This window comes from Mirounga angustirostris, unplaced genomic scaffold (assembly GCF_029215605.1).
Source record: "Mirounga angustirostris isolate CCGP_5_RB_7025 unplaced genomic scaffold, mMirAng1.0.hap1 SCAF_13, whole genome shotgun sequence".
Classification (NCBI taxonomy): domain Eukaryota; kingdom Metazoa; phylum Chordata; class Mammalia; order Carnivora; family Phocidae; genus Mirounga; species Mirounga angustirostris.
Genome location: NW_026991721.1, coordinates 14,837,526 through 14,864,229, shown reverse-complemented (window position 1 = coordinate 14,864,229; position 26,704 = coordinate 14,837,526). Strand labels below are relative to the sequence as shown.

The following is a 26,704-nucleotide window of genomic DNA, read 5'->3' as shown; positions in this document are numbered from 1 at the left end:
TTACCCTACACAACTACCAACTCCATCGAATAAGAAAAATTACTTCTCAATAGGAAATAGAGATAGATGCCACAGTACATTGACTTCTGTCTGGCTGCTAGGAGAGAATACAGATCCTGAAAAAATTAATCAGCAGGAGATGTGATTGTGCATACTCTGTCAAACGTGTGCATACTCTTTTGTCAAACATGGACTACAACATAAACACATCTCAGAAAAGAAGGGGACTCTTATGCGTACAGTCTCAGGCCAACCCTTTCTCACCCACGAGGCAGGCGCCAGTGCTATGACCTCCCTGCACTGCCAGAGTTAGTTCCCAGAGGCTCTATCACTAACTTAGTTTACCATCCTGTGCTAGATTCTCTCCGAAGACAGTTGCCATCACTTCTGTCCTACCCTACTCCCATACTGCCCCACCCACTGAGAGATAACATATTTCTCACCCCATGAATACAGGCTGACCTGGTGACTTACTCTGAGCACAGAATGTGGCTGAAGGGATGATGTGTCAGTTCCAGGCCTGGCAGCTTCGTATTTGAAAGACAGCATACTTAGAACAAAGTACAGAGGCAGTGGATAGTCTGAGAGCAGGGACGGGAATATGAGATATTTTATCTTTGAGGCTTGAAAGTGCCAGATATAAAAGTGATGTGATTTAATGGGTAAAGATAAGATGAAGAGGTAAGAAGCTTCAATGACTGATTTGTACCACTAAGTTGTTATATAATCTTTTACAAATCACACTGGTGCTGAATTTCATTTTTCTCCATGTACAAACTGAAAGTAATCACACCTTTTTTGTACCTTAAAGGAATAATGTCCTTGGAGTATATTAGAAGAAATGGGTTACAAAAAATTCAAGCAGAGTTACTACTTTTGGAAGTAAAAGCCAAGTTAAGAACCAACAATAAGGACAGTACACAACCAATGGAAGTTCGCACAAAGAAGTTTGGCACTCACAGTTCTGAGAGTGCAAAGGAAATCAGAGGAGCCACGAAGCAGAATCAGAGAGTACCTCTAATCACCTAACAAACTGGAAGCAAATAATTTAGAGAATCAAAACCAATACAATCAAAATTATACACAGACCCTTTATAAAAAGCCAAAAGCCCAGAAATAAAATGCTAATAATTAGACAGAACCTGCATTCCTACTGCAGATACGCACAACATTTATGTTCAGAATTACAAATACTCCAAAATACAATTGTCTCCATCTAGAAAGTCAGGCTAAGAGGTAATAATGAAGTGAGTACCTGGTACAAAGGTGGTCAGCCCAAGTTTATCAAGAGATAAGCAAGCAATATGACCTCTTTTTTGTTCTCAGATCCACCATCACCCCCAATGTTTTTCATATAACTCAGAATAAGGCACACTTCTATTTGTATATCACAAATAGGCTAACAGCTTTACAAAATGCTTTGAAGACACAAAACTAAATTCTAATTACTGTTATTAAAATAAAGAGGAGGAAAAAACACTAGATTTTCTGCTACAGAGTTTGCTTACTAGGGCTTCCTAAAGTGACTCTCAACGATGTAACCTAATGTCTGAAACACAGCAGAGTTTGTACTTGAACACAAAGTGTGATCAAAACTGGAAATAGAGGGGCGCCTGGGTGGCTCAGTCGTTAAGCGTCTGCCTTCAGCTCGGGTCGTGATCCCATGGTCCTGGGATCGAGCCCCACATCGGGCTCCATGCTCCGCAGGAAGCCTGCTTCTCCCTCTCTCACTCCCACTGCTTGTGTTCCCTCTCTCACTGTGTCTGTCTCTGTCAAATAAATAAATAAAATCTTTAAAAAAAAAAAACAACTGGAAATAGAAAGCCTTTAAGTCCCAAATTTGAGACTGACAATCTTTCTTATTGCCACTTACCTCAGAAGGATAACAAAAAAGAAATGAAGTTTTATCTGCAAACTATTCTGGGGAAGATGTGCACTGAGAATACAAGAACCCCTGGAAACATAAGGAAGAGCAAGGAGGAAAGCAAGGAGGAAACCATGGAACCAAGAAGAAAGTGAAGCTCAATTTTTGAGGCCCAAGCTATCAACAGAATCAAGAAACCAGGAAGGCTACCCTTAAATGCACAAAAATGGCAAGAGATTTTCCATTAGTAAGCAAAGAAAAAAAAAGTAGCTTTTGATCAAGAAATTTCACAGAGGCAAAAACAGCTTAACCCCAGAACTGTGGAATTGACCCCAGCTGCCTCACGCAAACAGGCCTAATGACTTTGGCAAAAACATACCTTTCATCCACCAACATTAGGAGTTTGAAGTAGAGCCGATTTCAAATCACGAAGGCTGGCATCTTTCTGTTTTCTGCAGTCTTTGGGAAAAAGATGACTGTGAATCTCCTCCCAGGAGTAACACACTGCCCCCAGCATTCCTGGAAACCTCTGGAGCCACAGCAACAGTAGTGGAAGATGCTGTGAGAACATCACCCCGAGAATCCTCACAAGCCCCAGGACAGATGAGAGTACGGAGATTATTGAGAGGAGATTAGTTAAGAAAAATAAAACCTGGAAGAGGTTAAGAAATGCATCTAGGTCTGCAAAATGAGTCGGTAGCCAAAGCAGGATTTGAATTCAGGCTTTTCCTTCAGATAGCATCGGAACGGAGCTTGACTCCCAGTCCCTGGCTCAGCAGATACTGTGTTCACTGTTCTCCAATGTTAGAGTCAGCCCAGGTCAGGTTCTTGGCTGTTTAGAATAGGGAAAGAAAAAATTTCCCTCAAGGCTTCAGGAAAAGAAGAAGTCAAATTATTAAATGTAGAGCTCTTATGCTAAAAGGTCTGGCTGCTCGTCCATCTTGCCAATCACATTTCTCAGCCAATCAAAATAAGTCACTGGATTTAAGAACCTAGCCATTTTAAGCTTTGACTAGAACCTGGATTCCATTTCCCCAACTTTCTGAATAAAAACACTTAAGGGGAAGAGAAGGATACAAAAATGACGATAGCCAAGAAACATTTATTGAACATCTACCATGTACTCAGCACTATTCTAGGCTCTGAGGATACTCTACTGAACAAGAACATTCCTGCCCTCAAGAAGATTACGTGATTATGTAACTAAAAATTGAGAATACTTTCAGGATACCTGGGTGGGTCCGTCAGTTGGGCAGCTGGCTCCTGATTTCGGCTCAGGTCATGATCTCAGGGTCCTGGGATCAAGCCCCACGCTCAGCAAGGAGCCTGCTTGAGGATTCTCTCTTCCTCTCCCTCTGTCCCTCCCCCACCCCCACACTCCTTCTCTCTCTCTAATAAATTAATAAATCTTTAAAAAAAAAATCTGAGGATACTTTCATGCTAGGAAGAAAATATGGAAATTAATGTTTTTGGGGGGGTCAGATTAAAGGGAGGAAATCAATAGCTGTGAATCACTTTCCATTTTTCTATGAATGAGCCTGAGAAAATATGAGTAAGTCAGGAGAAATCTTAAAATATTTTCATATAAATTAATACTATAATAAATATAACCCAACATTACTTCCTATTTTTAAGTAATTATATATGACTAAATTTGAAAGCATCCTTACCTCAAGAGTAAACAGTGATCTTTTTTTAAAAAGATTTTATTTATTTGAGAGAGAGAACGAGTGCACAAGTGGGGGGGAAGGGACAGAGAGAGGGGAAGAAGCAGACTCCCCACTGAGCAGGGAGCCCGACATTGGGCTTGATCCCAGGATCCTGGGATCATGACCTGAGCCGAAGGCAGACGTCCCAAAAGTAAACAGTGATCTTAAAACCTTGTAAGTACGTGGCAGAAAAATCCCAATATTTATTGAATTATTGCCAGCTGATAAACATAAGTGGCAGAATATAACATATATTTAAAGCAATACTTTTATGTAACATTCATTGAATATTTGCTACACACCTGGCAGTGCTACCCACTTTTCCATACATTATCTCATTTATTTCTCACAATGACTCTATGAAGATAGATACTATCATTATCCCCATTTCACAAATCACAAAACTGAGGTTTGGAGAGGTTAAATGATTTGCCTATGTGGAGGAAAGATTCAAAATCAAATCAGTTGCCAAAGTCCATGCTCTAGCCATAATACACACTGCTTCTATAGAACAGGCATTAAACCTCAGATACAGGAAAAATTCCTTTTCATGTCCTCACACCTAGAAGGTCATAATTATAAACAGTTGATTCAGAAGAGAGAGAGAATGAATAAATTCAGGTGAATCTGAGTCAGAACACAGTGACTCACTCATGCTACACCCTTAGGCAAATTCCAGGACATCCGTGCCTCAACATACCTACCCATAAAGGAGCTAACCTCACCAGAGCTAACCATTACTTCCTCCGAGAGGGCTGTATTAATTAATATTTATAATTTTAAATTAAACATTTTATTTTGAGATAATTGTAGATCTACATGCAGTTGTAAGAAATAATAGTGAGAGAAGATCATCAGATGAAAGAGACAAGGAAAACTATAGTGTTATTATTATTGCTTTGATTCTAGAGCAAAGCACCAGAAATCAAGGTAAATGAGTAAGTGCACCACATGTGATTTGGGGGGTGGGCATGGCTATAAAAGGGCATCAGCTGAGATCCTTGTAGTGATGGAAATGTTCAGTATCTTGACTATATCAATGGCAATATCCTGGTTTTGATAGTGTATTATGGTTTTCTAAGATTTTACCATTGGGGGAAGCTGGGTAAAGGGTACACATGATCTCTCTCTCTCTCTCTCTCTCACTCACTATTATTTCTTACAACTGCCTGTGTATCTACAGTTATATCAAAATAAAAAGTTTAAAAAAGGCAGGGAGTACCTGGGTGGCTCAGTTGGTTAAGCATCTGCCTTCAGCTCAGGTCATGATCCCAGGGTCCTGGGATTGAGTCCCACATCGGGCTCCCTACTTGGCAAGGAGTCTGCTTCTCCCTCTCCCTCTGCCCCTCCCCCCCTGCTGGTGCTCTCTCTCTCTTGCTATCTGTCAATAATAAATAAAATCTAAAAATAATAATAATTAATAAATAAATAAATAATTTTTTTTAAAAAGGTAACACATGCTCCTTGTAATAAGTAAAACAACAGTCTGTCACACCCTCCCAATCCCTCCCATTCCCACCCTCCTGAGATATCAATGCAAACTCACTGCTTATATAAACATCTGGCAGTTCTTTTTTTCTGTATCAAAATTGGATTATGTAAACTACATACTACCCTGCAACCTTTCTACTTCACCTATCACACTGTATCGTAGAGAACTTAAAAAAAAAATCTTTAAACACCAAGCAGAATGGCAGGTACGGAATATTTTCTGACTGGGACAAATCTGACAAATGTTTACCATGCTAATGTCTAGTAGCTAAGTCAGCTGCATTTAGTGAGAGTGAACAGGAGAGTACAATATAGGAGAGATTGCACAAATGCAAGGTCTTCAGCAGCTATTCTAGGATCCCAACCCCCTCTATGCCTCCTCCATGGAACTATCCCATAGGCCCACAGAGGAAGAAATGCTAAAAGATTTCTTTTCAGCAGAAAATTGCTAGAGGGGATAATTCTCCCACATACTCAAGACACAGCAAACAAACTTCCTGAAAACATATTCCTCCTTCAAGGAGAAGTGCAAAATGTATTGTTGGTAATTTTTTTAAAACATCCATTTTTGTAATAACTACTTCCACTATTACTGAGTGCTAATATTTTATATAGTCTATCTCTAAAGCCCCCTTCTATCCCTCTCCCATTTTATAGACAAAAACCTGGCTCACTGTGAAATAGCTTGCCCATGATCAGTGAGTACATGATAAAGTTGGTGTTCAAAGCTATAAACCTACTGCTCTTCCCACTTTAACAGGTTTTTCTATATTATCACATGCCAACAGAAGAGAGTCAATAAATTCAACACATGTACTTAGGCAGATGCCATTTTCCACATATGTCTGCTGACTCTGATCCAACTTTTTTTTCCATTTAGCATATTTTGGGGAAACTATACAATATGCCCAGCCCTATTGTAGGTGACAGGGACAGAGAGGTTAAATAAAACAAAACAAAAACCAGAATAGGCCTCTAACCTCAAAGAGCTTTTTCAGTCTAGTGAGGAGTCTACAACCACAGTATACTGTAACTATATAGCTCCCATAGTGAAATGTGGCAAGAACTACCCACAAGGAAGTACAAAGTGCTATGGGTTTGAAGAATCCAGCTATCCATCCAAAAGCAAATGATAATCTCTCACATTAGCTTCCTTACAACTGTTCTTAGTTTCAATTCTTCCCTGATATACAACGTCCTTCTATACAAAACACTGCCCTGAGCATACTCAACAAGTATGAACAAAAGCTTGCCAGCGCATGCCAGCAATAAAGCTCCCTCTCCAAAAATAATACTGTAATTTTTTAAAACTTTGGCAATGAGGGGCGCCTGAGCAGCTCAGACGGTTAAGTGTCTGACTCTGGATCTCAGCTCAGGTCTTGATCTCGGGGTCATGAGTTCAAGCCCTGCATTGGGCTCTAAGCTGGGCATGAAGCCTACTTAAAAAAAAAAAAAAAATTTAATTTTGGCAATGAAAATAAACTATCTTTAACATTTTTGGTCAAATCATGGATGTACAGAGTTAAAAGTGACTCAGACATCATTTTGAACGTAACATCTTAGAAAGTTAAATTCACCTGTCCATTGTTACAAGACTTACTAAGAGTAGCTCTGAGACAAAAGCCCAGGTTTCTCAATTCATTGTATGGGGTTCCTTCCCACCACTGCTTCTTTCTTTTAAGTCCAATAAAAATGAACTTAATGAAGTAAAGATTTTCTCTTTTTTTTTTCTTTTAAGATTTTACTTATTCATTTGAGAGAGAGAGAGAACTCGTGAGCTCGAGCATGAGCAGGGTGAGGGGTAGAGGGAGAGGGAGAGGGAGAAGCAGACTCCCCACTAAGCAGGGAGCCTGACAACGACCATGCAGGGCTCAATCCAAGGACCCCGGGGTCACAACCTGAGGGGAAAGCAGACGCTTAATCGACTGAGTCACCCAGGTGCCCTTGGTTTTTCTCTTTTCATCAATAAATGCGGATGCAGGGCGCCTGGGTGGCTCATTGGTTAAGCGTCTGCCTTCGGCTCAGGTCATGATCCCAGGGTCCTGGGATCGAGTCCCACATCGGGCTCCCTGCTCGGCGGGAAGCCTGCTTCTCCCTCTCCCACTCCCCCTGCTTGTGTTCCTGGCTCTATCTCTCTCTCTGTCAAATAAATAAATAAAATCTTTAAAAAAAATAAAAAAATAAAAAAATAAATGAGGATGCATTCATGAATACATAAACATGCACAGTTTAAAGACTATCAAGGGGCACCTGGGTGGCTCAGTTGGTTAAGCGTCTGCCTTCAGCTCAGGTCATGATCCCAGAGTTCTGGGATCGAGTCCCACATCGGGCGGAGCCTGCTTCTCCCTCTGCCTCTCTCTCTCTCTGTCTCTCATGAATAAATAAATAAAATCTTTAAAGAAAATAAATAAATAAATAAATTAAATAAAGACTATCAAAAACTAACACGCTGGGGTGCCCGGGTGGCTCAGTTGTTAAGCGTCTGCCTTCGGCTCAGGTCATGATCCCAGGGTCCTGGGATCGAGCCCCACATCGGGCTCCCTGTTCCTTGGGAAGCCTGCTTCTCCCTGTCCCACTCCCCCTGCTTGTGTTCCCTTTCTCGCTATGTCTCTCTCTGCCCAATAAATAAAATTAAAAAAAAAAAAACCCTAACATGCCAAACACCATGATGTGGTACATACAGAGGTAAAGGACTGCCTATCCTTGATATGGAAGAAGCTCTTCAGGCATTTGGGGGTGAAATGTCAATACACTCTATTAAAAAAAAAGCCATCAACATCATCACCATCATCTTACCAACAACTAGTATTTTAGGGGTATCCACTATGAGCCAGGCACCTTGCATGTTATTTCTGATCCTTAGAACCACTCTTGAAAGACAGGTGTTATCACCCCACTGTATATTTATGTGCACCAGGTTTATAGAAGTATCTCCAAACCCCACGGCTACCCCAGGGGCTGAGCCAGAATTCCAACTCTAGAGTGCACGCTCTTTTCCCACTATCCTACACTCCCCTCCAAGGACAGAATAACTACACTGCACATGTGGCTGGGACATCAAGCCACTTCAAATTTTGATATAATTTCCTGACTGGCAGTTATGTAATTTAGCCATCTTTTCAATCTTCAGGTTATTTTCACTAATTTTTTTTCTTAAGATTTTATTTATTTATTTGACAGAGAGAGACACAGCAAGAGAAAGAACACAAGCAGGGGGAGTGGGAGAGGGAGAAGCAAGTTTCCCCACGGAGCAGGGAGCCCGATGTGGGGATCGATCCCAGGACCCTGGGATCATGACCTGAGCCAAAGGCAGAGGCTTAACAACTGAGCCACCCAGGCGCCCCTATTTTCATTAATTTTCTTTCATGATTCCTCAGTGGTCTTCCAGGTTTTCTTTCTTTTCTTTTAAGAAACAGATACCCTTTTTCCAAATGCAATCTTTTGTGAAAACACTAAAATATAAGAGATCAAAGTTGAGCTGCTCTGGTTTAAGCAGAGTGGGAGAACCAAAGCTCCTCCCGACTCTCACAGCCACCCCTTAGGCACCTCCAAAGAACACAGTTTGAAAAACACTAACTTGGGGCACCTGGCTGGCTCAGTCGGTAGAACATGGGACTCTGGGTCTTGGGGTTGTGAGTACAAGTTCCATGTTGGGCAAGGAGCCTACTTTATTTTTTTTTTTTTTATTAAAGATGTATTTATTTGAGGGGGGGGCGGGTGTGCATGTACAAGCAGGGGGAGGGGCAGAGGAGAGAATCTTCAAGTAGACTCCCTACCTGAGCATGGAGCCCCATCATGACTGCTAGATCATGACCTGAGCCAAAACCAAGAGTCAGATGCTCAACTGACAGAGCCACCCAGGCGCCCCAAGCCTACTTTAAAAAAAATAATTAAATTTTAAAAAGAAATGATAGTATACAAAAAAGAAAAACACTAATTTAAAACAGAAGACTCTAACTTCTCCATCTCAGCTTTGCCACTTACCATGTGTATAACCTTTGGAAAGAAAAAGTTTTACTTTTTCCTGTCCTTTACAATAGAGATATCACCACTCACTTTATAGGTTTGTTATGAATATTACAAGGAGAAACAAATACAAAATTCCCAGTACATGGTAAGTATTCAAAAGTTGGCTCCCCTCTCTTTTATCCTGCAGAGGTTTTGTTGCCAATTCAAGAAAGCTCAATAAACATATTTGATATTTTTGGTAGCAGAGACGTGAACAAGTAAATGCTCTCATAGCTCAACTAAAATGAACATAATAGGGTGCCTGGGTGGCTCAGATGGTTAAGCGTCTGCCTTCGGCTCAGGTCATGATCCCGGGGTCCTGGGATCGAGTCCCGCATCGGGCTCTCTGCTCCTTGGGAGCCTGCTTCTCCCTCTGCCTCTCTCTCTCTCTCTCTGTCTCTCATGAATAAATAAATAAAATCTTAAAAAAAAAAAAAAAAGAAAAGAAAACCTTTAAAAAAAAAAAATGAACATAATAAATCCATTAAACCTACCTAGTAAGGTAATACCCCCTCCCAGGTTAGCTTCCCAGTCAGTCAATGACCCATGGACCTCAAACCATGATTTTGATAATAGACAAGAGATCCCTTATGAGATACTTTAATGTAAACTCTAAGTGTCTGGTGAATGTGTTAACGTTCTCAGTACCTTAACTTTGGCATTTCCTGAGCTGAGCATTTAAACTGACAACTTAATACTGCATTCAGTGAGTATTTTTATGTTTATGTTCTACAACAGAATCTAATGTTCATTTGCTCATCTTCTGGACTTCTTTTTCTCCAAATATTACAATACAAAAATACACGTATGTCATGTGCACCTTCACCTAAGCAATTTTAACCTGGCCCTTCCTAAATAGTCATTAAGAATCTATTACCTTAGTCTGTTATTGATAATGTGTTCCCATTTCTACATGTATAACAGGAGACCAAACCAATTTTTACAGGAAAAGATTCTCAGTCCTAATCTAAACCCAGCCAACAAATCTCAAATCACACACTCTATGGAAGCTGCAGATGTTGGCTTTGATCCTTAGGATTTAGGAAGAATCACAACAATAATACATCACACTGCCATGAAAAGACTCGTTTACGATAAAAAACACATCCCTGAGCATTCAACCCAGGAGCCAAAAAGATTCAGAGTGCTAATCTTCCATTTTACCAGGAGACCTTGAGCAATTTACCTACTCTCTATTGATTATTTCTTCATAAAGAAAATGAAAATATACTCATTACAATGCCAGAGATACTGTTTTGAGTAACCATCAAACAACTATGTCCTGGGGTTACCAGGGACCTCAGCAAGTCATCTTTCTCACCTCCCTCATTCCTTAACAAGTCCACACCTAAATCATCCTAGAAAGATAGTTACTAACTCTTTGAAGATATTTCACAACCTTCCTTGGTAATATTCCAGTATCTTGTCAGGAAATTCTTTCTATTTGTAATCTATATCCCTTCCACTGCAATTAAAACACATTCCCTCTTGTCTTCTATGGAAAAAGAACATCTGCTTAATACCACCTGAACAATATCCCTTCAAGAGATTATAAAATATAGGAAGCCCATTTTAAGAAGCTTCATGTAAATGCAACATGGCTTTAAATGGGTCATCTTAGACAAAGAACATGATTAAGAGTCTTAAATTCCCAGTTCCATCACCGACTTGCTCTGAAGATAGGAAGTTAAAACCATGCAGATGCTGTACCTCAATCACCCCATCAGTAAAATGCAAATAATAAAACCAGTATGTTAGGAGAATTCAGTTCCTCAAAAAGTTAAACATAAAGGAAAGAGATTCTCAATCCCAATCTAAGCCTGGCCAACAACTCTCAAATCACACACTCTGTGGAAGCTGCAGATGTTGGCTTGATCCCTATGGTCTGGGAAGAATCACAACAATAATACATTACCAGATAGCCCTGCAATTACACTCCTATGCAGATACCCAAAACAACTGAAAACAAGTACTCATACATGAATGTTTACAGTAGTTCTATTAATGATATCCAAAAGGTAGAAACAGTCCAAATGTTCATCAATGGATAAATGGACAGATTATTGGTATATACATACACAAAAGGTTACGTACTGTTATGATTCCGTTTCTTTTTTTAAAGATTTTGTTTATTTATTTGTCAGGGAGAGAGACAGCGAGAGAGGGAACACAAGCAGGGGGAATGGGAGAGGGAGAAGCAGGCTTCCTGCAGAGCAGGAAGCCCGAGATGGGGCTCAATCCCAGGACCCTGGGATCATGACCTGAGCCGAAGGCAGACGCTTAACCAATGAGCCACCCAGGCGCCCCTATGATTCCATTTATATGAGAGAGCCACAATAGATCAATCAACCAGATTGCTGGTTTCCAGGGCTGGTGGAAGGAGGGAAATGAAAAGAAACTGCATAAACTGGGAAGATGTTTTACTCTGGAATAATCGAAATGTTTTGGAACTATGGAGGTGGTGGTTTCACAACACTGTGAATGTACTAAACACCACTGAATTGTTCACTTTAAAATAGTTAATTTTGGTGGGGCGCTGGTTGGCTCAGTTGGTTAAGCGTCTAACTCTTGTTTTCAGCTCAGGTCATGATCTCAGGGTGGTGAGATTGAGCCCCGCGTCCTCCCGCTCCACTGGGGAGTCTACTTGAGATTCTCTGCCTCTCACCCTTCCTCAGCCCTTCCTTCCCCCACTCACATGAGTGTGTGTGCTCTCTCTCTCTCTCTCAAATAAATAAATAAAATCCTTAAAAAATAAAAATAAGGGGCGCCTGGGTGGCTCAGATGGTTAAGCGTCTGCCTTCGGCTCAGGTCACGATCCCAGGGTCCTGGGATCGAGTCCCGCATCGGGCTCCCTGCTAGGCGGGGAGCCTGCTTCTCCCTCTGCCGCTGCCTCTCTCTATCTCTCTCTCTGACTCTCATGAATAAATAAATAAAAAACAAACAAACAAAAAGAATAAAAATAAATTTTAAAAAATGGTTATTTTTGTGTTATGTGAATTTTACCTCAATAAATTAAAAAAAAAAAAAAAAAAGAATGCCAGAAGAGGGGCGCCTGGGTGGCTCAGCCATTGAGGGTCTGCCTTCAGCTCAGGTCATGATCCCAAGGTCCTGGGATCGAGCCCCATATCAGGCTCCCTGCTCAGTGGGAAGCCTGCTTCTCCCTCTCACACTCCCCCTGCTTGTGTTCCCTCTCTCGCTGTCTCTCTGTCAAATAAATAAAGTCTTTAAAAAAAAAAAAAGAATGCTAGAAGAACTAATGGGGACAATATCCATAAAATGCTTAGCCCTTCCCAGGGAAGTCATCATATAAATTTCCAGGTAGACTGGTAGCAAAAATGTTTAATATTATCTCAGTATAGCCTATTAGACTCTAAACAAAGAATATGTAAATGAGAAACAAAACAGAAATCAAAATAAAGTCTAGAATCACAGTTATACAGTATTCTATATGGCAATAAGAGCCAATAAAAATAAGCGAATGAGTAACGAGATAAATAACCAAGCATATCAGCTAATTAACTCTAGCAACAATGGCCATAGAAAAGCAACAAGAAAAAATAAAGGTAAGGAATGAACTTTAAAAAGCCAGCAGTACCAAAATACAAAGACGCATTAGGTAGGGAGCTAAAAACAGAGAAGCTAATGATAGCAAAGTTAAAAAAGACATAAACCCTTAAATTCCAAGGCCACATATAAAGACCATGAGAATCTCTACTCTTGCCATTTTAACTCAGTCCTTAATCTCTTTCTCCTTTAATATAACCTCCTGGCAAGATACCAAGGCTAGGCCACCAAGGCTAGGCCACCATTCCTATCGTCATATTACTTCTTCAAGTATTACTTCTTATGGGGAGACAGACATGCTAATTACCAAAATATAGAGACCACCTCTATCTACTTCCTCCCTTTGCACTTTTTAAATTCACTTCAGTGTGGCTTCTGGCCCTACATTCCTCCAACACTGTTCTTGTTATGACCATCAATGATCTTTGTGTTGCTAAATCCAAAAAATACAGGCAATCACTTTCTCCTTGAAACATGTTCCTCTCTCAGTTTCTGAGATTTCCTATTAAATTCCTTGGATCTTGGTCGGGAACACTCTCCTCCTGTTAGTCTATACATACATTCCCTCTAGGTAATCTTGGCCATTTTTCTTGACTGTAAATACTACCTATCAAGAACATCCAGATTTACTGCCAGGGCCCTTCCAGCAGCACTCAAAGGCTACTTGCTTGGTGTCTCCACTTACATGTTTTCAACAGACAGCTCACATTCGGCATGACTAAAGTTGAAGGTCTTCATTCTACTTCCCAACTCTAGTCAAAATCTGTTCCTTCTCAAATGTCCATCTCAGAAATGGCAACTTCATCTACCCAGAGGCTCAAGCCAGAAATTTGGGAATCATACTAGACTCTTCTCTCCTCCCACATATCCAATCCATCCTTAAGTCTTGCCTGTCCTAATTCTAAAGTATCTATTGAATCTTAAAAAAAAATAATAATAATAATAAAATAAAATGTCTATGAGTCTTTCTACATCCTTCCATCTCCACTGCCTAGAGCCTAATCCAAGCCATGATCATCTTTTGCCAGGACCACAGTAAGACATCTTAACTCTCATACTTCTCCCACTTCTCTTCCAAATTTTCCAGTTTCCAAAATTTTTTCCACAAATTTCTAATATTTTCCACAATGTAGCCAGAGCAATTTTTTAAAATCATGTATTAGGTCACAACACTCATACTTAAACTCTTCCAAGGCTTCCAGTTATACTTAGGGAAAAAATCCAAAATCCTTAACACAGTCCTCCCTATGTCTCTATCCTCATCCTATGCCCCTCTCCTTCCTCCCCCACTGCTCACTGTATTCCAGCCACCCAATCTTCTTCCAGCTTCTCAAATGTGCTGTGTTCCTTTCCACCTTAAGGCTTTCATACATCCTATTCCCTTTGCCTTTCCCTTTCATCCTTCTAATCTCTGCTTAAATATCACTTCTTCAGAGAAACGTCCCCAAAGCTCCAATATAATTCAGGCTCCCCTACTATAATCTCTTTTTTACTTTTCCATCATAGGACTTGATACACTTTGCAATTATACAGTTATTGGTGTATTTTTTTGTTTATGGTCTCTCTTCCCTTTGGACTATAAGGGTATGGACAGTGTCTATTTTATCACTGTAGTCTTAGTATAATGGTAGTAGTTTAGAGAGTTTAGAATTGTTTAAAGTAGTTTAGTATCAGTATAATTTAGGGATTAAAAGCAAGAGACAATGCAGCCAGACTGCTTAGATTCCAATCCTGGTGCTGCCACTAACTAGCTTGAAACCTTGGGCAAACTGCTTAACCTATCTGTGCCACAATCTCCACATCTATGAAATGGGGATAATAAAAAGTACCTACACCATAAAACTGTTGTAAGAATAAAAAGAATCAATGATACAAAGCACTTCAATAAGCACTGGTTCTGATCAGCTCTTATTATGGTATCCACAACACTTACCGCAGTGGTGGACATTCAATAAACATTTACTGAATGAATGAATGAATGAATGAAAAAAAAACAAGACTCCACTATAATCATTATATAGGTCTTTAAAATGACAAAGCAGGAATATTACAGAGACTTCAGAGAGGAAAACAAAAACAGTTAAGGCAAAGACTGAAGCCACCCACAATTTATAAGGGTATAAAGGAACAAGAGTAATAAAAAAAAGCTAACTCTATTGGATTCCCAGTCTTCACCACTATACGTAAAATATGTTCACTCTTCCAGAAGTTTACCCAAGGTGATTTGGTAGCTTTGACTTTTCCCTAAATATCATTCTTTTCTGTGCCTTAAGTCAACTTCTTCCAAATACTTCAACCACGAATCACAGTTCAAATAGGTGGTAAAATTCAGATGCCAAAAATTTTCTACCTGTTTTGCAAAGAAATGTTCTTCTGTTCCTAAAATAGCTCTGGCCTGTTTTACCACACATATTACAGAATCCTCAAAATTTTGCCATTTCTTTTCTATCTGGAATTCTTTCAGACACTGTTGCTTTCTAGGTTTCTCTTTCCCAGTAAAGATGCATCCTCTAATTTGAAGCACAGGGAAAGGAGAGACAAATATGCTGCTTTAAATTCCTACTTCCTATTCAGGTTCTCTCAAAAGACCCTAAACTTCAATCTAAGCATCACCATTATTTGTTCTTGTTTGGGGGAACATAAAATCCTTATCATGTGGGCGCCTGGGTGGCTCAGTCGTTGAGCGTCTGCTTTCGGCTCAGGTCGTGATCCCGGGGTCCTGGGATCGAGTCCCGCATCGGGCTCCCTGCTCCGCGGGAAGCCTGCTTCTCCCTCTCCCGCTCCCCCTGCTTGTGTTCCTGCTCTCGCTGTCTCTCTCTCTGTCAAATAGATAAATAAAATCTTAAAAAAAAAGATTCTCGGGGCGTCAGTCAGTTAAGCGTCTGCCTTCGGCTTGGGTCGTAATCCCGGGGTCCTGGGATCGAGCCCCGCATCGGGCTCCCTGCCCACCGGGAGGCCTGCTTCTCCCTCTCCCACTCCCCCCGCTTGTGTTCCTGCTCTCGCTGTCTCTGTCAAATAGATAAATAAAATCTTAAAAAAAAAAAATCCTTATCATGCTATAATAGTAATACCGAAAATGATAACAGCTGTCATATATAGCGCTATCTGCTGTTCTAAATGTTTTACATGTATTAACTCATTCAATTCTCGCAACTGCATGGTATTCTACACATGAGGAAAGGCATAGAGAGGTAAAGTAACTTGCCCAAGTTGCAGAGCTAGTAAATAGTGGCCCTGGGATTTGGACTCAGACTGCCTGACTCCAAGAATCAGTACCACTAGGCTGTTATTCAAGAGTCTGGAAAGACATGTTTTTCTACCCTGTTTTCACTGGTCACCTAGACTGAACTACTCCTATTCTCTCCCCAAATCAAACAGGCATATTAATCCTAAGCAACTCAGCAAAACTTTAAATGTTTCATTACGTCATAAACATACACACCTAAAACAAAGTAATTTTGGTTCATGGGAGAATGAATATATGTTCTATCCTGGGAAGCAGAAATAAACAAATGATGAAATCATGAAATGTGAAATTTGCCTCAGTCAATTCTACAGATAGAAATACAATTCCAGGGCGCCTGGGTGGCTCAGTCAGTTGAGCGGCTGCCTTCAGCTCAGGTCGTGATCCTGGAGTCCCTGGATCGAGTCCCGCATCGGGCTCCCTGCTCGGCGGGGGGTCTGCTTCTCCCTCTGACCCTCCTCCCTCTCATGCTCTCTGTCTCTCATTCTCTCTCAAATAAATAAATAAATAAATAAAAATCTTTAAAAAAAAATACAATTCCAATTAATAGTAAAAAAAAAAAAAAAAATTCCAGAAATACAATTCCAGAAATAGTAAAAAAAAAAACAAAAAAAAAACTACAAAATACTTGTAATATCTTGGAAGAAAGGTACCAAACAAGATTGTATTATTGTACTGTATATATTGTATTGTACATTGTATTATTGTTTACACATATTCAGCAGTAGCCTACATATTCCCTCTCTCAATTTCATGACAATCCTTCAAAGTCTTTCCCCTCACATAAGGCTAAGAACTTCAGCTTAGTCCCTGCTACAAATAAACCTGAAGGCATGTATTCAATGTTTAAATTCATTGAGCTCAACTTCCAAAGAACAGTTAGATTGGAAAAAATTAATAAATGAGAACCAATTAAATTCAGGTCACATTAGAAGTAAAAAATTAAACTTATTAGCCAAGCATGCTGGACATTTCTAAGTCACAGTCATCCTTTATTATGCCAAATCCAGTGTCATGATACAAGAACAAATATTACATGTAGCAATCTTAAGTGAAGACTTCCACTGTGATGGCAGCAAGAGAACCTTAATTTAGTGAATGCAATTGCTGTGAATGCAAGTTTTTAAGGGGATTAAGGATGCCGTAACTGAAGACTCTAATCCCCAAGAAAACCCAGTGCCCTCCTCACTCCTTCATCTCTCTGTCAGCCCCCATTTGTTTCTTTCAGAGCACAGCTTAAATTTCAATATTAACCAGGTACCTAGTCAACTCTGCTCCCCACTGGAATAAACTTGGTAAGAGCAAGTACACTCACGTCTACCTTTGTATCCCAGCATCTAATGAGCATTAAATAAATATTTGCTAGATGAACAAAAGTCTGAAAAGGTAAGGGTTGAAAAAGAGTTACAATCGGGGCACCTGCGTGGCTCAGTCGGTTAAGTGTCAGCCTTCAGCCCAGGTCGTGATCCCAGGGTCCTGGGATCGAGCCCCACATCGGGCTCCCTGCTCAGTGAGGAGCCTGCTTCTCCATCTGCCACTTACCCTGCTTGTGCTCTCTCTCTCAGATAAATAAAATCTTTAAAAAAGAAAGAAAGAAAGAAAGAAAGAATGAAAGAAGGAAAGAAAGAAGAGTCACAATCAAGAAATAGTTCCAAAAGGTCTGTGAGGAATATATTGCACCTTAGGAAATAACACAGTACAAGAACAGTACTCAATGAAGAAAGGAAGAAGTCTGGGTGGAGAAGTAGAGATTATAAACCCCAAGAAGAGACAGAGAACAAGATGGAAAAGTTACTAATCTACAGATGCACAGGCAAGACTAACTGGAAGAGAGGGGGTAAATATCTCAGTCTCACCTCATAAACATGCAGCACCTCAAACTTGTCTTTCACTAGCACTTGCAGGCACTCCTTTCCACCTACATATTAGTAAGCTCCTCCCATGCTGGTTTAATGTTTGTCACTTCTCTCCTCCATGACTGTCAGGCATAATGCTGCCTTGAAAGAAGCAAGGTAAAAAAAATAATAATAATAAAATTAAAATTAAAAAAAAGAAAGAAGATGGGGCGCCTGGGTGGCTCAGTCGTTAGGCGTCTGCCTTCGGCTTGGGTCGTGATCCCGGGGTCCTGGGATCGAGCCCCGCATCGGGCTCCCTGCTCCGCGGGAAGCCTGCTTCTCCCTCTCCCATTCCCCCTGCTTGTATTCCCTCTTTCGCTGTGTCTCTCTCTGTCAAATAAATAAATAAAATCTTTAAAATAAAAAAAAAAAAGAAAGAAGCAAGGTGTCCAAGAACCTAGATGACATCTACTCATTGTTTCTGTAAGATAGGACAGCAGTTAACATCTGAAGAGCACTTTACCTTTTTAAGGCAGTTTCATGTACTTTTTCTCTACAGAAATATTATAGAAGTATTCTCTTTCCCATTCTTTAAATACAGATTCATAAAAGTATTCAAAGCCTTGGATTTAAATCCCAGCTCTGCTAGATACCTGCTCTGTGATCTTGGTCAAATTATTTACTCTCTCTGAGTTCAGTATCCACTGGGAAAATAATATTCACCTTAAAGGACTGCTATGAGTATTCAGTGAGCTAATACATATAAAGAACATGCCCAATAAAGGGCAGTAACCTTCCCTATCGCCTCCTTAAATAATTTGTACAGGATTTCTCAGCTAAGGAAGTTCATAAGCCTAGGACTTAAACCCAGGTCTCCTGATTCCTTAATCTGTCTTCTTCTTACCACATCACTTTGGCAGACTGCCACATACTACTGGGCACATAAATACGTTCTGACAATAACTGATCACAAAATTTTTATCTATCAGTAACTAATTTTAGCTTTGCAAAAAGGGAAAAAAATAGATCTAATTAACTAGGGGGGGAAAAGGGGTTTGAAAATATAAAATGTAAATTACCCCCAAACCACGGGACAGGTTGTACCATAGTACTTCTGTACAAAAAGAAATTATGACAAGAAACAGAAAGTTCTCTCTGGGTTTATGAGAAACAATTGGAGAAAGAAACAAGAATGACTATGATTAAAGGAACTTAAGGGTTTTGTGTTTTGTTTTGTTTTGCTTTGTTTTGTTTTTTGGTAAAACAAACCACTGGGCAAAAAGATCTGCATCCCATCCCAAAATAACTCTATCAAGGCCGAGACACATCTTTAAAAAAAGAGACCTGGGGCGCCTGGTGACTAAGTCGGTTTGAGCTTCCGACTCTTGGTTTTGGCTCAGGTCATGGTCTCAGGTTGTGAGTTCAAGCCCCATGTGGTAGCGGGGAGTCGGCTTGGGATTCTCTTCCTCTCCCTCTGTTCCCCACCCAATGAGCGTGCACTCTCTTTCTCTTTCAAATTAATACATAAATCTTTAAAAATAAATTTTAAAAAATTAAAAAATGGACGCCTGCGTGGCTCAGTCAGTTAAGCATCTGCCTTCGGCTTAGGTCATGATCCCAGAGTCCTGGGATCGGGTCCCGCATTAGGCTCCTTGCTCAACGGGGAGCCTGCTTCTCCCTCTGCCTGCAGCTCCCCCTGCTTGTGCTCTCTCTCTCTGGCAAATAAATAAATCTTTAAAAAAATAGTTTAGGGGCGCCTGAGTGGCTCAGTCGTTAAGCGTCTGCCTTCGGCTCAGGTCATGATCCCAGGGTCCTGGGATCAAGCCCCGCATCAGGCTCCCTGCCCAGCGGGAAGCCTGCTTCTCCCTCTTCCACTCCCCATGCTTGTGTTCCCTCTCTCGCTGTGTCTCTCTCTGTCAAATAAATAAAATCTTAAAAAAAAAAAAAAAAAAGATTTAAAAAAATTGTTTAAAAAATTAAAAAGAGACCTCAGTGTGCTAACAACAAAACTCTTTTTTTCCAATTCCTTTCAGGGCAAGATAAATGGGAATAGTGAGATAAACTGTCAACAAAAACTGTCAACATTCATGAAGACCCTTGACGATCATAAATGTTTGGATTCAGTATTAATAAGGAGCAGAAAGGAGCATGATCAAAAAAAAGTTTTGGGGCACCTGGCTAGCTCAGCCAGTAGAACATGCAATTCTTGATCTCAGGATCATGAATTCAAGCCCCTCACTGGATGTGGAGCTTACTTTAAAAAATAAATTAATAAAAGCATAAAAGTTTCATACGATTCCTAACGTGTTGAAAATATTTTGAAAATTATACAGTATAAAAAGAAGTTATTACAGTTAGTAAAAATAACCAATTGTTTTCAAATGACATTTATAACTAATCTTTTCCAAGTGACAGACGTAACTCCTTCCAGGATAAGTTCTAGAAGATATTCAAAGAAGTTCATATCTTAATAATCCCCAAGAACTTTCTCACTAAAAGAGAAGATAAAACAATTAAGTCACATTCTGAACCTGTAAGTTTCTGAAAGGAAATGCCAGAAGAGAGCCTGATCTGACAGACAGAACAGACAAGATTTAACCAAGAAAGGTAAACAGTGGAGTGAATTTGTCAAAAAGCAGGGTAGAAGCTCATAAGAAGCTCTATACCTATAACCCCACCACCAGCACCAAAACCAAATTTCTTGTCTTCTTCAATCCAACTTAAACCTCTGCTAATTATCTCCTACAGAAACATAACAAAATGTTCCTAACGTTTTTTGTGACACTCACAGCAAACTCCATCTATTATTTAGCATTAATTAGGAGCTGCTGATATACTATACTAACTATAAATTCTATGCAGAATAAATCCCCAGGAGATAATGTCACGGCCTTCTCTAAATTCTTTCCTCTGTTATAAATTTCTCTTCTACCATAAAAACTTTTCCAGAGAGCACACATTCTTAGCCTAACTTCCCAATGTAGATTTTCCACAGTCTGGTGGCTCTTCATTAAACCCTTTCTGGAAGTACTGAGGTCCTGATAACTAGGAAATCTCTCATGATCAAGGGCCCTACATTTAAATATTGCTGACCTCAAAAAAAAAAAAATAGAGGAACAATAATCTTTCCAAAACTCATGAGAATTCTAAAAAAAAAAAAATCATAGACTTGTATAGTTTCCATCTAAGAACTAGAAATTTAGTCTATTTTCTCTTAAAACCACTGTCCTACTGATTCTACAGACTATGGAAATACTTATTCAACCTAGAATGACCTCCAGACTGAATATTTTTTTCAACAAAAAAGCTACGCAAATTAGGATCATGACACTGAATCCAATGAAAATAAAATTAATAAGAACACTTAGTCCCCAAAGTTTCCAAGTTGGGAGAGAAAAGGAAAACACAATGGAGTTGCCGGAATTTTAACTTTCTATTTAAATATCTCAATATTTGAATGATTCTTACACACAACCTGTTTAGTATATGCATAACTAAACCACTAATCAAATATAATAAAACTGTTCCGAACGCGCCTCCTTGGGTTGCCTCTGGATTCTTCCTAGAAAGCACTCTCAGGACAAATATCTGATTTCAAAATCTTGACCATCCTCCGTTGGACATTAACCCATTTAACACCATAGTTAGAAGATTTCCACTGAGAACAAGCTGAGGGGAAGGAGAAGAAATAAGTATCAACCAGAAAGCAAACTGGACAGCAAACGAAATTTTCTTATCAAGAAACAGAATTGTCATTGCTATTCTCACGAAAATGATACAGACTTTGACAAGCAAAACCAGCATGGTCTCTTTACTTATGAAGTACCAGTGACAGAATCTGATTTCCTAGGTAGGAGGGATCACAAATGACAAGTCTCTGTGTGCATAAAGTGACAGGTAAATAGAAAAAAAAAAAAAGGCGAACTTGTAAATGACAAAAAAACGACTTAAGGTGCATTTAAAGATCTTTGGGGACATGGGGAAAAGTCAAGTACCAGAATTCAGTCTCAGTTTCCCCACCCCAAAAAAGCAAGAACATGACACTTCGCTAAGAGTAGACTGGGGGCCATGTTCCACTTGCCTCCACCTACTCAAAGGTCCCTTCAAAGGCCGGACTCAGAGGGGGTCCCCAGCGCAATTGAGTCATGACACCCGGAGCCGTGGGGGTGGGGAGGTGGGAAGAGAAACGGAGGGTCAAAGCGCGCAAAGCTCTATCCGTTCCTGGAAAGCGATTTTCCCCCCACACTAGGGGTGCCAACACCCGCCCTAGACCCAACATCCCCTTCCTACCGAACCGCGCAGAGCAGCCCCAGCATCTCTCCCTCCTTCTGGCCTCTCCCTCAGTTCCCCGCCGCCTCTCCGACCGCGCCCCCGAACACAGCCGGGTAGCTCCACCTCCGGCCGTGTCTCCGCGGCCGACCCGCCCACCCACCCGCCGGCGCCAAGGTCTTCTCAACCCGCCGGCGCAAGGATGCCGGGCCGGGCCTCCCAGGCTCCTCCCGGGCCTACCTGCAAGGCGGGCGGGAGCTCCGTCTGCAGCCCAGCGGGGGGGACTCAGCCACCGACTGGAAGAAGAGGCAGGAAGGAAGCAAGGGGTCCGCTCTACCGACCAGCGGGAGAAAGCAGCCTGAGCGAGAGGCCTCGCAGATAAGTCAGCCTTCGACCCGGCGCCGCCGCCGCTCAGAAGACATCAAGCAAGAAGACGGCGCAAAAGATCACCGAATACACAAACGCCTCAGACATCGAAGGAAGAGCGCCCAGGCAATCGTTCGAGGAAGTGCAGTCGAGCGCCGAAAAACAGCTCAGCTCCAACTCTAGGTCCGACTCCTGTCCAAGGCATGAATAAACAAACCCAGATCATAAGCCGTGGAGTAAAGTAGCCGGTGCTCCTGCCATTTTCTGTGTTGGTTGCCAGCTAAGTCGTTTAGAGCACTGGAGTTTTTCTTGGGTGTTGAAGATCAAGTCGTAGCACAGTAACACTTGGCAGTTCAGCGACTACATTATGCGCTCCCAACACTATTTATCCCAGCTGAGCAAGTGTGACTCTTAGTTTCCTCACGGACAGTGAGGTAAATAAATATATATATATAGGACAGGCACAGAGAGACAATGAGAGAGAATCCAGACTGAGAAATAAAGTGAGTAATCGCTGTTAAAGCTCCACTTTAGCAAAGCGTAGCAAAGAGAAGCTGGGAAAATTCAGGGTTTTGTAGGCTGACCTGAAGGCAGGACAAAAAAAACCCAAAAAAACACATGCTTTTTAATTTTATTCCAAAGGCCTGGGACCACAGGTGTGCTTCTTACATAATAATCAAAATTCTCTTTGGGTCAGAACCTGACAAAGTTGACATTTTCATCCTCACAGCAATAGCCCCTTTCTGAAGTCTGTTAGTAGACAAACTAATATGCTCAGCACAAATGTGGATTAATCTGTACATCCTAGGTCAATTCAATAAATCACATAGATCACTCCAAATATGGATTTACCAAGTGTGGGCAATAAATAATACAGTCTACCCTATCCCCTCCTAAGGAGGGAGGGAGGAGACTTGGACAGTAAAGGTGTAAAAAGAAGTAAGATAGGGGCGCCTGGGTGGCTCAGTTGGTTAAGCGACTGCCTTCGGCTCAGGTCATGATCCTGGAGTCCCGGGATCGAGTCCCGCATCGGGCTCCCTGCTCGGCGGGGAGCCTGCTTCTCCCTCTGACCCTCCCCCCTCTCATGTGCTCTCTCATTCTCTCTCTCAAATAAATAAATAAAATCTTTAAAAAAAAAAAAAAAAGAAGTAAGATAGTCCCAGCCCTTAAAGAGCGGGTAATCTAATCAAAGTGAAAGACCACATCCTCAAGGCGGCTGGGTGGCTCAGTCAGTTAAGCGCCTGCCTTTGGCTCAGGTCATGATCTCAGGGTCCTAGGATTGAACCTCCATGGAGCTCCCTGCTCTACAGGCAGCCTGCTTCTCCCTCCCCCTCTGCTGCTCCCCCTGCTTGTGCTCTCTCACTCTCTCTCTCTGTCAAATAAATAAATAAAATCTTAAAAAAATAAAAAGACCACATCCTTACAACATTAGCTTTATTTACAATTTATTATAATTTTTTAAAAATCTCCTCCTTTAAGTCTGTAACTTAATATTTAAGGGACAACTCATGTATATAATACAGGATAAAACCAGCATCCATAATATGAGGACAAAACACTGCGTTTCATTGTCTACTACTGTTTTAGGGGACTTAAAAATGAGTAAACATTATAACAACATTTACAAAAGTCTAAAAAAAAAAGAAAGAATTTAATAATCTGCTTCCAAAACACAAAGTTTTAATTGGTTCATGTTCCCATGCAGTCCTTGGAAATATCCTACATAATGTTTTAAAGTTTAAGCAGAGATACAACAGTGTTATTTTGCATTAAATCATTTCCCTATTAAATCTTTAATAGTTGTGGGGCGCCTGGGTGGCTCAGTTGGTTAAGCGACTGCCTTCAGCTCAGGTCATGATCCTGGAGTCTCAGGATCGAGTCCCGCATCGGGCTCCCTGCTCGGCAGGAAGTCTGCTTCTCCCTCTGACCCACCCCCCTCTCATGCTCTCTCTCTCTCATTCTCTCTCTCAAATAAATAAAATCTTTAAAAAAAAAATCTTTAATAGTTGTTATTTTTAACAGTTGCACAATATTGCATTGAGAGGATATACTGACCTTGCTTCCCATTGTTGGATATGCATGTTGCTCCCAAACATTTTCTGTGTAATAGGTATTGCTGCTTTTGGAAAGAGGCAGTTGTGACCTTTTTATTAATGATTAGGACCTATTGCACATAAACAAAAAGAGTAAGGAAGCAAGGTAGAGATTTATTTCTCTGTCATATAAAAGAAATCCAGAGATGCACAACCTAGGGTAAGGTGTGGCCATTTGGTGTCAGGGACCAGGCTTTCATCCTGTTGCTCTGACATCTTCAATAAGTGGCTTTCATCTCAGGTCCAAGACAGCTGTTCGAGCTCTAGCCACCATGTCTACATTCCAACCAGCAGGAAGCTGAAAAGAGAAAGGCATGTCTTCCGCCATAAGGACATATCTTGAAAATAGCACAGGACATTCCCACTTATATTCCACTGGCCAGAATTTAGTCACATACCCACACCTAACCGGGAATTAGTCTTTATCCTGGGCAGTTCTTTTTTTAAGATTATTTATTTATTTATTTGACAGAGAAAGACACAGCGAGAGAGGGAACACAAACGGGGAGTGGGAGAGGGAGAAGCAGACTCCCTGCCGAGCAGGGAGCCCAATGCGGGACTCGATCCCGGGACTCCAGGATCATGACCTGAGCCGAAGGCAGTGGCTTAACCAACTGAGCCACCCAGGCGCCCTATCCTGGGCAGTTCTAAAAGTCAAGGGCCAAAGAATACTAAGTGCCAACTAAATAAGAAGTCTCTGCCACATTCCTGAAGCCAGATGAGGAGCAGCAAATAGACTTCCCTTTGCTGTCATCCAGGGCTGAGTTTCTATTCCCAGAATATATGTTTTAGAGAAGCTTCCTTCTTAGAAAGGCTTGTGGGGCATAAGCATCTAAAGCCACAGCCCTCATTCAAACTTGACCCAAATAACATTGTTTTGAAAGCTTGATTTCAGTGAGAAAAACTAAAGAAACTAATTTCAAGGCTACAAGCAATTTTCAGTCTTTCAAAAATTGGAGACTTTTATTTTGGGGAAAACACCTGAAGTTTATGCAAATATAAATCTAAAATCAGGGGCGCCTGGGTGACTCAGTCTGCCTTCAGCTCAGGTCATGATCCCAGGGCTCTGGGATCAAGCCCCGCATCCGGCTCCCTGCTCAGCGGGGAGCCTGCTTCTCCTTCTCCCTCTGCCGATCCCCCTGATTGTGCTCACGCTCTCTGTAAAAAAATGGATAAAATCTTAAAAAAAAAAATCTAAGATCATCACCTGAAAATGGAGATATTTGAGAAGATGAGGCTAAACTGGTCTGTGAAACCATGGAAAAGATGGCTTATTCTGCAGGCAGAGTTGCATCTCTATAGATAGATTTCTCTAGAGAACTGTTTCTTCACAAGTGTGGATTTAAGCTTCAGTGTGACAGTAAACTACTGCTTGCTCTTATGGGAGTCAATGTGGACAGAAGAGTAGATCAAAGAGATCAGGAATTGAAATCCTCAAACCTACAGGAATCTCCTCACACTGGAGGAAGACTTAAAAAAAGAAACCAGGTGGGCAGAGTAAAGATCATACTGGGATATATCACTGATGCTTACATATTGGTGTTATGATTCAATAATTCATTCTTTTTTTAAGACTTTTAATTATTTATTTGAGAGAGAGAGAGAGACAGGGAGAGAGAGCACAAGCAAGGGAGAGAGGGAGAAGCTAAGAAACTAAGAATATGTGTGAGGTCTCTATTTTGTATAATTTGAAATTGGTAAACCAGTGATGACCCAATATTGTGGTTTTCTCTTAATACATACTGGGACTTTGCTGTCTTGAAACAGCTAAATGAGCCCGACGTGGGGCTCGATCCCAGGACCCCGGGATCATGACCTAAGCCCAAGGCAGACGCTTAACCAACTGAACCACCCAGGCACCCCTCAATAATTCATTCTTATGTTGATTACTGATTATTGTATTCTGATTGGATTCTCCTGGAGGAGTCACCCCCTTGAAGGTAGGATGATGCTTCCCCTGAAGTAGGGTGACCATCTGTCCCAGTTTGCTGAGGACTAGGGGTTTCCCAGGACAAAGAACTTTCAATGCTAACACTGCAATAGCTCTGGGCAAACCAGGACAGTTGGTACCCCTAAGAACGGACCTAGCCACTGCCAATCACACGGAAGGAACTTGTAAAGACTAAGCCAGGAGGGGCGCCTGGGTGGCTCAGTTGGTTAAGCGACTGCCTTCGGCTCAGGTCATGATCCTGGAGTCCCAGGATCGAGTCCCGCATTGGGCTCCCTGCTCAGCGGGGGGTCTGCTTCCCCCCCCTCTGCCC

The 26,704-nt window shown here is 41.1% G+C and overlaps 1 protein-coding gene across 19 annotated transcripts in view; it reads right to left on the bottom strand.

Annotated features, from left to right (window-relative positions):
- Positions 1-22,452, bottom strand: part of AMBRA1 (autophagy and beclin 1 regulator 1) — a 173,684-nt gene extending 151,232 nt beyond the window's left edge. For 5 of the 19 annotated variants that reach the window (XR_010406873.1, XR_010406872.1, XM_064576524.1 and 2 more), the window contains exon 1: positions 22,225-22,451. The gene's annotated coding sequence lies outside the window, so the exon portion shown is untranslated. Of the gene's footprint in view, positions 1-2,243; positions 2,324-17,736; positions 17,878-22,224 lie in introns of all 19 variants that reach the window. The other 14 variants (XM_045893799.3, XM_054511946.2, XM_045893802.3 and 11 more) reach the window with 7 other exon arrangements.
- Positions 22,453-26,704: the final 4,252 nt, after the last annotated feature.